Source organism: Dicentrarchus labrax, unplaced genomic scaffold, assembly GCF_905237075.1.
Source record: "Dicentrarchus labrax unplaced genomic scaffold, dlabrax2021, whole genome shotgun sequence".
In the NCBI taxonomy this organism is placed as follows: Eukaryota; Metazoa; Chordata; class Actinopteri; family Moronidae; genus Dicentrarchus; species Dicentrarchus labrax.
Window position 1 is genome coordinate 3,956,401 of NW_026136705.1, and position 13,901 is coordinate 3,970,301.

General features: G+C 39.9%; 1 protein-coding gene across 2 annotated transcripts in view; it reads right to left on the minus strand.

Annotated features, from left to right (window-relative positions):
• LOC127363990 (astrocytic phosphoprotein PEA-15) overlaps positions 1-13,257 on the minus strand; it is a 51,768-nt gene extending 38,511 nt beyond the window's left edge. The window contains exons 1-2 of one of the 2 annotated variants that reach the window (XM_051401023.1): positions 12,850-13,257; positions 9,854-9,977 (exon numbers count right to left, since the gene is read on the minus strand). The gene's annotated coding sequence lies outside the window, so the exon portion shown is untranslated. The remainder of the gene's footprint in view (positions 1-9,853; positions 9,978-12,849) is intronic. The other variant, XM_051401022.1, reaches the window with a different exon arrangement.
• Positions 13,258-13,901: the final 644 nt, after the last annotated feature.

Sequence of the window (13,901 nt, forward strand, 5' to 3'; positions counted from 1 at the left end):
CTCCACTGTCTGACAAGAGCAGAAAGTAAAGGTGGCGGCAGTGTTGGAAGTGGTGGAGGAGTGGGAGGAGGAGAAACTGCCTTTTGTTGTACGTTCAGGCTCTGTGCGACAAGAAAGGCAGAGGAGCCACGATGTGTGAGAGGATTTGTCGCTGAAAAGTAATAATGTTATTCCGCCCCGTTCTGACCTGTTTAGACGAGGAAGCCAAAAAGCCTCCTATTCAGTTTCTGCACCAGAGCTGGTTTACTCCCTCAGAAGCACAGCAGGGGGGCAAAAATGGAGGTCATAACAAGAGCCACACGACATAATCAGTGAAGCTTTTCAATTTTTCCAATCTGTAATTAGTTACTTGTTTAAAATACAGTATTATTCAGACTCTTCCTTCAGCTTAGTGATTTCCTGATTTTTCCTTTAGTGCCACCATGAGGTTCATATTCAAGGTTTTAAGTGAAATAGCTCATGAACTACTGGATAGGATTTCCATGAAATTTGGTGCACACGTTCAAGTCACATCTTAGGATGAATTGTAATCGCTTTTGGGACCACTTGACTTTTCATCTAACACCATCATCAGGTCCAATTTTTTATTTGGTTAATGGCTAAATACCTGCAAAACTGACTGAATGAAACTGGATTACTTTTTTAAAACAGTGACAGTTTTGAGCTGCATTTTAAAACAGAGAGAACAAAAATAGGGCAGAATATCTTATATAACTTGAAACCCCAATCATGGGGTAAAAGATGTGACACACAGAGACCCTTGATTAGATAATTAAGATCCAGACAATGAAACCATTTAATAGAGTGTTATATTTGCTCTCTTAACTTTTAATCGCAAGAAAAACATTATTGCACAATCATTAAACAAATAAGTAGTGGTCTTGAAACAGTGGCTTTAATCCATTTATCTCAAACAGATTTAACAATAAAACTACATGTGCATGCTCTGCTTCCACACAGCCAAATAATGTAACTTATTACTATTACAGAATCTTTACTAAATGTTGCTTCATAACAATTTGGCATATTTGAATCCTTTGCTCTGAGGGGTTTTTAGTGTCTATTCATAAACACACCTAGCACACACACACCGAAAGGCATTCACACACACACAAGCGCACCTCTGAGACCTTGGGTTACATAATAACAGTTCTATGCCCCTTTGTCTCATTTTATTCAGGACTCAAAAGTACCAGGCAGCGGGATAACTTAGTGTTACTTGCATCCTGCTATTTATCTACTCTATTAACCATATTATCTAACTGGAAATAGAACTGCAGCATTGTTAATATACATACTAACACTGTTATTGTATGACTGAGAAATTTGTAAGGATATTTGACCAATATGCTATCTCTTTTCTATGTTTTATGCACTTTTATCGTCTTTTTGTTATATAGTCTACAGGCATGGAAAAAAAGCTAATTGTAACCATTTTATGGCCTAAAAATGGCTCTGCAAACTTTTTGTTGAGGTAGAAACGTTTATGAAAGAGCTTTTAAAGCACAAAAAAAGGGATGGAATTGATTGACCGGGTCCATTTTTAGAGATACGGTATCATTGGTTTGATTTTACAATAAAAACATACAAGCCAAATTAAAGATAAAAAGAAAATAAACTCGTTTCAGGTTTTGGGTAGTACTTCTGATCAGGGAGCAACATCCTTCATATTGCTGATGTATAAACATTACCTAAATATAATGTTTTCTAATCTTTGAAATTTGGAGGATCCTGTTGGTCTTTTAATGTTGGTAACAACACAATCTTCTCTACATACCTTAACATTGTATGAAAGACCATGTCTATGAAGAAAGGCATTAGCCTGTAAAAAAAATTAAGGAAATAAGAATTACTCTTGATCTCTAATTGTCAGCATTTTAGAAAAAGATACAAGGACGTGGGTGGAGAGTACATCTATAACCCTGAGCCTTAATCTACAGACACTGCCACTAGAAACACAAGAGCTGCTGCTGCGATGAGTCTCGAGAAAAAAAAAAAATGGGGAGGAGGGGAACATAAGGGATAAAGGAAGAGGAGGTGAGAGAAGAGAGAAGGAGAGAAAGAGGTGAAAAAAGAGAGGAAGGAGAGCAGGATGAGGGAAAGGAAGGGGATGGAGAGGAGGAGGGAGGGGCGGGGTGCAGTCTGAGTCATCGTCAGTTACAGCCATCATCTGAGCCGAAGGGGGAAAAGAGACAAGGAGCGCACACACACACACACACACACACACACACACACACACACACACACACACACACACGAAGGAGAGGCAATCTTTAATGGCAGCTTCCCCTTCTCTTTCACTAACGGGGACGTGGAGTCAAATGGTCAGGGACTGTGGGGAATGGCTGTCTATATTAGAGCCATTGACCCCTCTCTGACACACACACACACACACACACACACACACACACACCATAAATGGACCAAACAGTCCATTAGAGATTAAACAAGTTGTTCAGTCAGTTTCAGACTCCAGGCGTGACTCAAATTTTCAGATTACTCTGCCTGCTCGTCTGCCTCCCCTCTGCCTCACTCCTTCTCTTCAATTCCTCCTCTACTGCTCTCTCCATCTCTCTTTCTATCTCTCAGTCTCCTATATTGTTCCATTAGTGGATTAAGCACACCGGTACCAGGGAGGAAGATGGGTGCAATTCAGAGGAAATGAAACTCATTCGATCACCCTGCATCGGGGGGACGTTAGACATCTAACTGGCGTACTTTACCTGCCTGCTTTCATCGCCTCTTCAACATTACGGCTCTATTATGGATTTCTATAATAACACAACAGTAGATGAATTCACTGCAGGACTAAATGCGTGGTCCTGCAATTTCTCCTCTATGTTATTGAGGTAATAACTCACAGTTAAATGAGTGTTCCCATTGGCAAAGCCAGACTATGGGGATATTTAAGGGCATATTGGAACCTGTTAATTCTGTTGAACAAGACTTTAGATGCTTCAAAACCAAGAACCATAACTATAACAACAACTATAAAAGTATATTTTCAAAAATCATCAATAATCAAAAAGTGAATGGCGACCACACAACTCTAACAACGAAAACGGAATAGCAATCTGTCGAAAAGATGCTGAAACATTTTACTAAAAATACAAAACAATTAATCTGCTGGTGATGCTAGAGGAAAACGCAAGGGGTTCACTAAACTCAATATTGTTATCCGCCAATTTCATACAATCATTTATTGAGAAAACATCCTTCTTCAGATACTTGGCACACAGTATTGTTACATAGAGAGCAGTTATGCAGCCATCAAAGTACACAATGAGAGTGAACAACAACCTCAAGATATTGCTTTTTCACCATACCATTACCACCACGTGAATTACTATGAGATAGTGGTAGCACAATATCATTACGAAAGATTGCTAATTGGCTCCTTGGTTACCAAACCACTTGCCTTAGCAACCAAAAACAGCTCACAGCTCTGTCTTCTTAAAGTAGGCTAATTGTGGCTGAAATGTAACTTTCATCAATAAGATTGCTTGGATTCAATTACTGCTAATGTAATGCAGCCATTAAAGATCCATTTGCTCTATTAAACATCCTTGTTGTCCTCCTAATGTGAGACTAGATGCTGTGTGAGGGCTTTAAAAGGGACATGAACATAATGCTTGGGAAAAATTGGCTTTCCTGTTCGATAGTTCCCCATCTGTCCAAAGTCTGTCTGAAACATCATCAAGAGACTGTGTGCAATATGAAAAAAAGGTGCAGCGCTGTAAAGACTAAGAGGTTTTTTGTAATAATAGAGTGCACAGTGTGAGTCGGTTAGTCTACTCAAACACTGAGCTATTGAGGAGGCTTTCATGCGACATATCATCCGCAGGTTAGCTTTTAGGAAAGAGGTATAAACAATAAACATGAGGCTGTCAACTATCCAGCTAAACTCTAGGCTTCACTAGTGTTTGTGATGGGTAGTCGCTACAAGTTAACTTTCTTGGTAAATCAAAGCTAAATATACGATGTGTAGATGTGTAGATGTGTAGAAGAATTTCAGACTTCACCACCCCCTAGTGGTATAATACAAGAGGACACATTATTTTCTCCAAACAACATATACCATCAAAAAAAGATTAAGATTAAGAAGATTCTTGCAAACAAATTCTTCTTAACCTTTATCTATTGGGTGAGACAAAAATGTAATGTGTCACATTAAAGTTAATATTAAAATGACTGGTCACATGTACCAATATATTGCTGAATGTAACACACACAACAATATTTTACTGGCGTCTCTCCTCTCCTTCTTCCATTATAGCAAAATACCTGCACTTACTCAACTTTGCACACTTTCAAAATGGTACCAGATGTACAAATATAGTATTTAGATTTCTATTCTGTGTGTTTCCCTTTAGAGTTTAGGCATATCATTAAAAAAAACACAAACAGTCAATATCTATGATGGACAACAAACATCCATCTTGGGTCAATGTGGCTAATTTATATATAATACCAACACACTACTACGCTATGATGAGACAATTGTGTTTCATTGTAACACAATTGAACTGAACATAGAAAGGATCCTCATTTACCAACTGGATGTGATTTTAGAAAGAAGTTGCACATGTAATCAAATGTTACAGGCTAAGGGGTTGAGGTTAGAAAGTTGATGCAAATTAGTGCTCATTAATTTAAATACACAAATAATTTGTATGTTCATGAAAAAGACAAACATGGTACTGAATATTCACCTTTTAAAGCCAACTACACTCTCAAAGTAGAGATCATATAATTTGCAATGAGCAGGCTAAAGCAGTTTTTAGACACTGGGACAATTTTAACATGAACTGAACAAAAATTTAATTCAACTCATCAATGAGAAGATGTTCAAAACACTGAATACTAAGTGCTACAGATATGGGACCAGACTGAAATTATACAATGACAAGGGCAGATGTGGCTTGTGGGTTGCTTGTTGCCCACCGAGGGTTCAGTTTCTCCAAAAGATCTGTGAAAAGGTATTACATTAAAGCTCCTAGTCGGGCCTTTGTGTAACGGTACAATGCATTAGTGCAAGCTGCAGTACCTCAAGCACTAGGTGGGTACACAGGTCCCCAGAGGGTTACATAAACAACATACACAGAGCAAGTTTGACGCTTGCATCGCGCTTGGTCGGTTTGAGTGGAAGCGGAGAGAATGTACACGTGTGCGTGTACTTTGTGAATTTTTCATCTCTGTGGCAAAGAGGTTAACCTGATTCCCAAGGCTTTTTTCAAACACACATACAGTACATGAACAGCAGACACAATCCCGAACACACATAAACTAGAGAAGGGGATAGAGATAATGACGTTAGGGCAGACACAGACACGTTCTGGGCTTTGACTGGAGTTCAAGAAGCAAACTTCCTTTTTGAGACAAACAACATGGATGGATGCTCACACATGAAACAGCCGTGTGAAGAAGTCGTGCCAGAAAAAAAAAAACAATTTAAAGCTAAAACATGTATTACACCAGCTTATTATTCTGTAAAAAGACTACACCAACTCTCATAAAACAGTTTATCATGAAAGACATAAGGACAACATTCGGTCTAATTTAGGGTGACATAAAAAACGACAGCTCTGAATCACCTCAGCAACACAAAGTGTCTCATCAAGGCACTCATGGCTCATCAGAGCAACTGTTATAGACCCGTACTTTCCACCCACGCCACAAGCTTCTTCATCACACACACACACACACACACACACACACACACACACACACACACACACACACACACAAACACTCTTCATCATCCAAAGAGCAGATGAAGAAGCACAAACACACCAGACCCCCCAACAGGCACGACCAGCTTCTCCACGGCGCCACAGGCTGAGTCCTCGTCTGTCGCATGACAAAAACTAGCCAAAAAGTTTGCTGTGTGTCACACACACACATACACCAGGTTTACTGCAGTTCATTAGTTTTTTGTTGTAACTGCATTTTAAGGCTGTTGAAAGCTAGATGCGAAGATCAATACGATTTACATGTCTGTACATTAAATATGAAGTTAATGCCAGGAGGTCAGTTTAGTGTAGAACAAAGTTTAGATACATCTTGCTCTGTCCACATTTAATCCGTATAAAAACTAAAGTGTAAAAACAACTCTGATGCAGGCTACCTTTCAAATCCCTGCTAGAAGTCTTAATGCTAAGCTAAGGTAACCAGCTGGGTGTAGCCTCATACTTTACAGATGGATATGAGAGCGTTATCTTTCTGCTTATGCTTGCAGAAGAATGCTTAATCTGTGACATCGGTGACCAAACAGCTACTTTCTCAACGGAAGAAACTACAGTTAGAATTCACATACAATATGTGTACATAACATTGCTTTGTGTTTGTGTTTCAGGTTTTAAAAGACAAGATACTGTAGCTCGTTGAGGCCAGTCTGCTCTAAAACCGAACCTTTTCCTTTGGAACTACTTTCTACCAAAGAAATAGTCCATATGAAAACTTTTTTCTATTTTTAGGACCACAAAAAAAATCCATTCACCTTCATTGTATTAATATGATTAAAAGGTGAATGAGAAAATTAGGAATGTTTTTTTGTAATTTTGGTGGACAAATCCTGTAAATCTAAGATACTGGACTTCCCCACAAGCACCTGAATGCAACACAGGTTGATTTTCTTATCTAAGTGAAATTACTGGGAACCTGTGGCTAAACTGGCCTAAATGGTAAAGTACTCATGACTTGTGTTTTTGTGTGTGTACACAAGTGTGAGGATCTGTGCAGACGTAGATAGAAAACCATGTGAAATGCATCAGTTCTACAGCCCTGAGAGGGACTCCGGGGCCTTTGCTGAGCAGCTGACTAGAGTACATTCAGTCTCATGATGTTTCCTACTTCACTCCAACTTTGACCAAACAGTGGCAGAGTTTAGTGTGATCAAACACATATTTACACTAATGCACACACTGAAAAACGAATTTGGTGCAGGGAATCCTGCAATCCTGTATCCTGTAACACCTGAAACACACACACACACTGCAGAACTGTATTCACCTCCCTCCCCTCCTGCTTCAATCGAATCAACTCTTATCAAATCCAATCATACCCACTGAGGCGTTTCATTTGGAGTCGCGCGGCAGACTAGATTATGCACACAGACGAAGGGGAATGTGTGGAAAGGTGTACGTATGTGTGCGCATGTAAAACAGAGGAAGAGGGTGTTTGTGCATGTCCACGTGTTTGTGCATGTGTGCGCTTCAGCCCATCTGCACTGTCGCTGTTTGTGTGGCTTTGCCCGTCTGTGTAGGCTTAGGTGTACTGCATGTGGATCATTTCATCCATTATTCTGGCCACTGTGAAAAACTGCCAGTCAGACAGACTGGGCTTATGAAACACTTCCACAGCTGTGTTAGGGCAGGCAACACCCCTCTACTTCTCCCTCAATCCATGAAAATCAACAGAATCACTCATAACCTGGTCGTCGTGCTGCTGCTCCTGCAGAGGAAATTTGAAAAACTGTTTTATTTACATGGATAAAATTACAACACATGCCAGATAAACAGCATTAAAAGTGGAGGCAAGCATTAAAAAGTAGCTTTTTGCTTGTGTAGGCGTCACTTGTAGCACAGCAACCAACCGACTACGCAACCAAGCAGTTGCTGCAGGGATTAAATCTGTGCTGGGTTTTTTTTTTTCTGTGTCCATGCGTCTGCAGCCTGAGAGAGAAAGGCTTAACCTTTGTGGCACTGGGGAATTTAAAATAAATTATTGCACATGCCTCAGTTATACAAACACTGTATCAAGGTAAATCTCTCCTTCAGGTTAAAAAACTGTGGCTAGCTCCTTTTCTCCTCCATGTAAGATGGTTTTTGATGATAATTTCCAAGTAAACATCAGCATAATCATCTTGCCAAAAACATTAACCTGGTGGGTGGAGTTGAATTCTACAACCCACCTAACAAGATCACGTATAATGTATCTAAAATATAAGAAATGTGTGACAGGAAATTAAAAACTGATTATAGCCGATGATGTAACTGGAAATGCAGGCTTCCCCTTTAAGGCATTACTTCCTGTTTGCCCAAGAGCAGGTCTAGTGCTCTGACAAAGTACAACACAATAAACAGTATCTGCTATAGACATTTTTAAAACAGTGGGGGCGGTAAGCTTGGCTCTGGGTACAGGTTTCACTCTTGGCCCAGTGCTACTCTGTCCTGTTTGCAGTATCACTTCCTGTGACCCCAATGACATAAGGCTAAAGTTTCCTATGCTGTTTCACCTGATATGCAGTTGTGAGTATTAGGGATGTATCTGAATCAGACTTTTCCAAGGCAGCGCTGAGTTTCCAGTTTAGATATAAATATTTGAATAATCCTGACAGCGCTTTCAGCTGTAGAGTCAATCACAGTGGCCAGCTAGAGTTATTATCAGTATCTCGTTCAAAAAGTAATTTAGCTGACTTTGGTAGCATTCAGCACCGGAGCTGAGCAATGAATCATATCCCAATCGCAATACCTGTTAAAATCATCACAATATGATGGTTTTAGCATAATCTTGCAGCCTTAGTTTATAGCCTGCCATGCTGTAATATTGCATGGCTTTGTGCACAATGGCGCAGCTAAAAGAAGTGCTGTGATTTGACTGACAAATAAGGTTCAGCTCTGGTTCTTCTTAACTGATGATATCATTGAAGTTTAGGTGACAGCCTTCTTAAATCCAGTTACGATCAATGGGAGCCAAACGCCTCTGAGACAGTTTAACTTCAAGGATTTACGTATTTAACCTTTATTTATACAGATAGTTCAGCAGTTTGCTGATTTACAGCAATGCCCTGTTAGCAGTTAAAATAAAAACACAGGAACAGAAAATAATTACATAATTTACTACATCAGTTTTGGACTGGATATTTGTAGTCAGAGCATCCATAATGTTCTGGGCTGCAGTATTATAATACGAATTTAGCTGCATGTTCTAAGCTCAAGTTGTTTTGCATGTCTATAACATGTGTCTGTTTACTATAAGAAACATTTTCTTGGTAAATTAGAAAGTGTCATCTGCTTCAGGTGTTTAATCTGTAAATGGATACCAGGAACAGAGCTGAGATAAGTGGGCGGCAGCAGAAGACAGTGTAAGCGAGGAGCTGTAGCGCAGATTACAGGCAGTGATGTAACTCTGCATAATACCACTGACCCTCCGTAACTCATAGCTTCCTGAGAGCCCGGCGCACACATGGTGAAAGTAAACAAACGCGCAGCAGGGGGAGGCATGGGAAACAAAAGGCATGGATGGTCTGACAGTGACATATCTGTTCTCTCTGGGTTCCATGAGGCATGTCAGAGGATCCACTGCTGCAGGAAGTTATCCTTTCAGAGTGACGGCAAGGCCGCACTGCTGAAAAAGACTGGGTTGTTTTCATGATATCCGAGTCCCTACTTTGAGACCACACGCATTCGTGTTGGTTTTCAGCATGATGTGATTTTAATTACCCAGTCTGTGGTGTTGACATGCATTGTTGTCAGATCAGGCTGATACCAGGCTTTATTAAATATCGGCCTGTCAGTGTCGTCCACAGCTGATGCAATGGAGGTTAGCTTGGGTCTATAATATAAAGGCTTTTTCAGGGACTTTTCTACACTGAAAACACTGCATCCCTGAAAGAAGAAAACAGTGAAAATGTTGTTATTATAATGTGAACAAAAAGGTAATTTGAAAGTAAAAGTAAAAAATAACACTAGTCATAGCTGGCTACAGTAGCTGACCTGTAAACTGTGACGTGCACAGTTTTACTAAATGCTGACCTGCTGCAGTGTGAAAAAAAATTATGCTAGCTAACCAGCTGTCAGCAGGTGCCGAATTAGTGTGCAGACAAACAAAAAATCATATTGCCCAGTCTTACTTTTGCAAGATGACGGCTGATATGCAAAGTTCAGGTATCAGTATCAGAAAGAAAAAAATGGTATTGGAACATCTCTAGTTGTTACTGCTCTTGCCAGTCTGTGATGATTCATACCAAATTCAACCTAAAGGCAGAAGAGAGAAAATAGATCAAATGTTGGTGAGTCCAGTTTTGTCTAAACAAAGTTTCCATTCCTCATTTTGCTGTGGTTGGAGAAGTGACCATACTCAACACCAGACTTTAATTTTGGGTAAACTTGAGAGTGAATTTATGGGTTTCAGTTTGTGGTAAAGAAAGGCTCTTCCTCACATACTAAAAATAACATCCTGTTAAGAGTTTGGTTGTTAGGCAGACAACAGTACAGCTACAAATTGTTTGTTCTGGTAAAGTGATTTAATCTATTCTGTTCTACTGTCTGTTGTCTTGAATGTGTGACAATGAACATCTTGCTCACAAGGGAGTCGTGAAAGAAAAAAAAACAAACTGGCATGTTTTTCATTTGTTTTGATTGTTTCAAGTTCCACCAGTTTAACGCTGATCTTCCCGAAAACTGTGTTTGACTCAGCGCCTGCAAACAGTCAACCACAAACATTCCCCTGGCGGCAGCGGGGGGACAACCGACACCACCGACACACACAGAGAGGAAGTGAACCCGAGAGAGGAAGCACAATTCTGCTGCGCTACCCAGTTCTTTTTTTCTCCGTCCGAGAAGACAGATCGATATGTATCAGAGAGGAGAGGAGACCGGCTCCCAAAAAGCTGAGTCAAGGCACACACACACACACACACACACACACACACACACACACACACACACACACACACACCTACACTCCTGTGCTTGTAGACTTGTGAGGACGCTAACCCCTTACCATCACAACTACTTGTTAACCCCCCTCCCTCTAAAACTAACCATGTCTTAACCATCAAATGAACTTTGAGGAAGTCCCCACTTTTCAAACATGTCCCCATAAACCTGCAAGAGTACTCATGCACACACTGAATGCACAGATTACGCTTTGCTGTTGCTAGCACTTTCTGAAAGACTGTAAACCTGAATAGAATTCATGACCCCTTTCTGAAACTTTAAGGAAATTACAGTTACTTTTTCAATGAAATAAAGTTGAGTCTTCACTATTCTGCTGTACTGAGATTGTTTATTGCTTGCTCTCTGTGGTGGGATAATATGACTGGAATGCAGCCTCACAGGAAATGGACTGACAACTGTCATGCTGTACAAGTGTCACACACTATGAAGTGTTTGTGTACAGTATGTGCATGTATGGACTGTAAATGTGTGTCACATTCAGAAAAGGATGGGCATTGATAAAATGTATGCACAGCATGTAAATGGTTTAAAGTTAAAAAATACAATTAGTCCATCTTTTTTTTTTTTTTTAGCAGTAATGCAAAACATTGTCTAGTTCCAGCTTCTCAGATGTGATGATTTAGTGTTTTTCTTTGTCTTGTGTTAATGTCTCCGCTGGTCCTACCAAACAAGGAATTTGATGACGTAACCTTGGGTTCTGTGAAATTGTGATTTTTCTCCATTTTATGACACTGACGCCAATGGGAAATTAATCATCAGATTACTCAATGCTGAAAATAATCCGTAGTTGCAGCGCTACTTTAATGACTTTTGCTGTTTTACCTTTACTGCTGCCATTCCATTTATTGCCCAATTATGAATTCCAATAAATGTATCCTTATTTTAGGCAAAAACAAAAGCTATTGAACTTATTTTCTCCTTTAATATATTGTCTTCATGTATTTTGCCCCTCGTGTTTCCCTCTTTGCACTTTTAGTTCCCTTGTTGTTCAAAGGTGCATCACCAAAAGACCTAAATTCTACGTTGAGTCTTACAAGAATACTTTTGTGAAACTATCAGAGTATTAAAACGACACAATACAGGGTTAGCATGTGATATAAAGCAGCTATCGGAGAGGGAGAGAAGTGCTTGTCACCCCCACCCCTCCCAGCACACATACACACTGGCAGGCCAGACAAATCCATTCATAAAAGACCCACCCTTTCCCTATCCGCTCACACACACACACACACACACACACACACACACACACACACACACACAGTCATCCGGGACAGTCACAGGTGGTCGCCACTGGTTTATCATCGCCTGTTTCCTCGGACTTTGTGACTCTCTGAATTTTGTGTCCAGATAATCTGCTCCAAAAGAACACTAATAAAAACATCACAGACAATTTAGGGAACAAATCTCTAATTTATAAAACTGTTCTCATACAGTAGGAGAACAGCTAGCGTCAATAATATCACCAAATCAAGTCTCTATGAGAGTATTATGGGAATATTGGCTGGCAAGTAATGAAAAGGACATTGGATAGTGAATGCCTAAAGCGACACTAAACCCAATCCAATTAGTTTAATCAATGGTGTGTTAAATGACCTCTTGAGAATGGGAAATTCTCAAACTTGCCACTTAACAGTCAAGTTCATGACTGAGTCATGTCAAGTCAACAGGGCATTGCACATTTCACATGGCTTGTTAGTTCATGATATATTCTACAGATACAAAAGTGTCCATGAAATGTTTCTACTTTAAAATAGCTCATTTATTTTTTGTTTGTTTCATTTTTAAACAATTTTGGCCAAATCCACTGTTGATAACAGGAAGTGTCCCACTGTCTGTGTTTCTTCTGTAAAATATGATTTAGATTTATATCCCCATAAGGGCCATAAACGCCCCAATTCCCCCCTCGCACCCCACTGTGCAGCTGACCCATGTGATGTCATGAAACCTGCCGGAAAACTTAATTTTACAGGGAGGCTGTGAAGCACTCTCTCACACAGCCATCATGTAACGGTATGCGAGGAAATAAATGATCCATATCCATGAATGGAGAGGGCTGATTGACTCCCCAGCACGGGCCAATTCATGAGCTACACCCTCGGAGACACTGGTCTTAAAGAAATAACGGTTCGCATGTGAGGAATGCAGAAAAGAGAGACGTACTCACCCCGAGCGCAGTAAAAAAATGAGTCAGCTAGAGACAGGGAGAGAGATGAGGGAGTCTGCAGGGGAAGATAATCTCCTCTGGATCTCACAGAAAAGCAGCTCTGTAGGAAATTTGAGTTTCGGCCTGAAGGAGAGGACAGACGTGCTGCAGGACAAAAAAAAAAAAAAAAAGAGGAAAAAGAAAGTCCACTCCGTTAGTCTCTCGGTGGGTTCGGTTCACTTTTGCGGTTTCAAGTCGATTAGTGGTGGATTTTGTGTCTGTGTCATGAGAGTGTGGTAAGGCGGCCGTGAGTCACTGGAAATAATAAAAGAGAAACGCCGGGTTCAAGATGACCGTGATTCCGCTCTCTGTGCGTCCGCTCCGCTGTGCGCTGCTCTGTCACCGGCAGCTGAAACGTGGAAACGCCTTTTCCTCTCTCTCTCTCTCTCTCTCTCTCTCTCTCTCTCTCTCTCTCTCTCGGTCACGGTTAAGCACGCTGTCTGATTCGTCCAGAGATCGTCTGTACACGATGTCTCACTCGCTATGAAAAAAAACACACAATGAACGGATGGAAAAGGTGGAAATGGAGGCCAAAAGTGTGATTCAAATTCAAATAATTTTATATGTTTTGTTAAATACTATGACGGAGTATTACGGCCAGACTTTTTTGGGGGTAAATTACGAGAATAAAGTCATAATATTACGAGAATAAAGTCATAATATTACTAGAATAAAGTCATAATATTACTAGAATAAAGTCATAATATTACTAGAATAAAGTCATAATATTAGGTCTACGTGAATAAAGTCATAATATTACTAGAATAAAGTCATAATATTAGGTCTACGAGAATAAAGTCGTAACATTACGAAAAAATCGTAAATTACTAAATAAAGTCATAATATTAGGTCTACGAGAATAAAGTCGTAACATTACGAGAATAAAGTCGTAATATTACTAGAATAAAGTCATAATATTAGGTCTATGAGAATAAAGTCGTAACATTACGAGAATAAAGTCATTTTATGAGAACTCTTACAAGAAGGAGCAGTCTTCCCCCTGTGTTAAAATG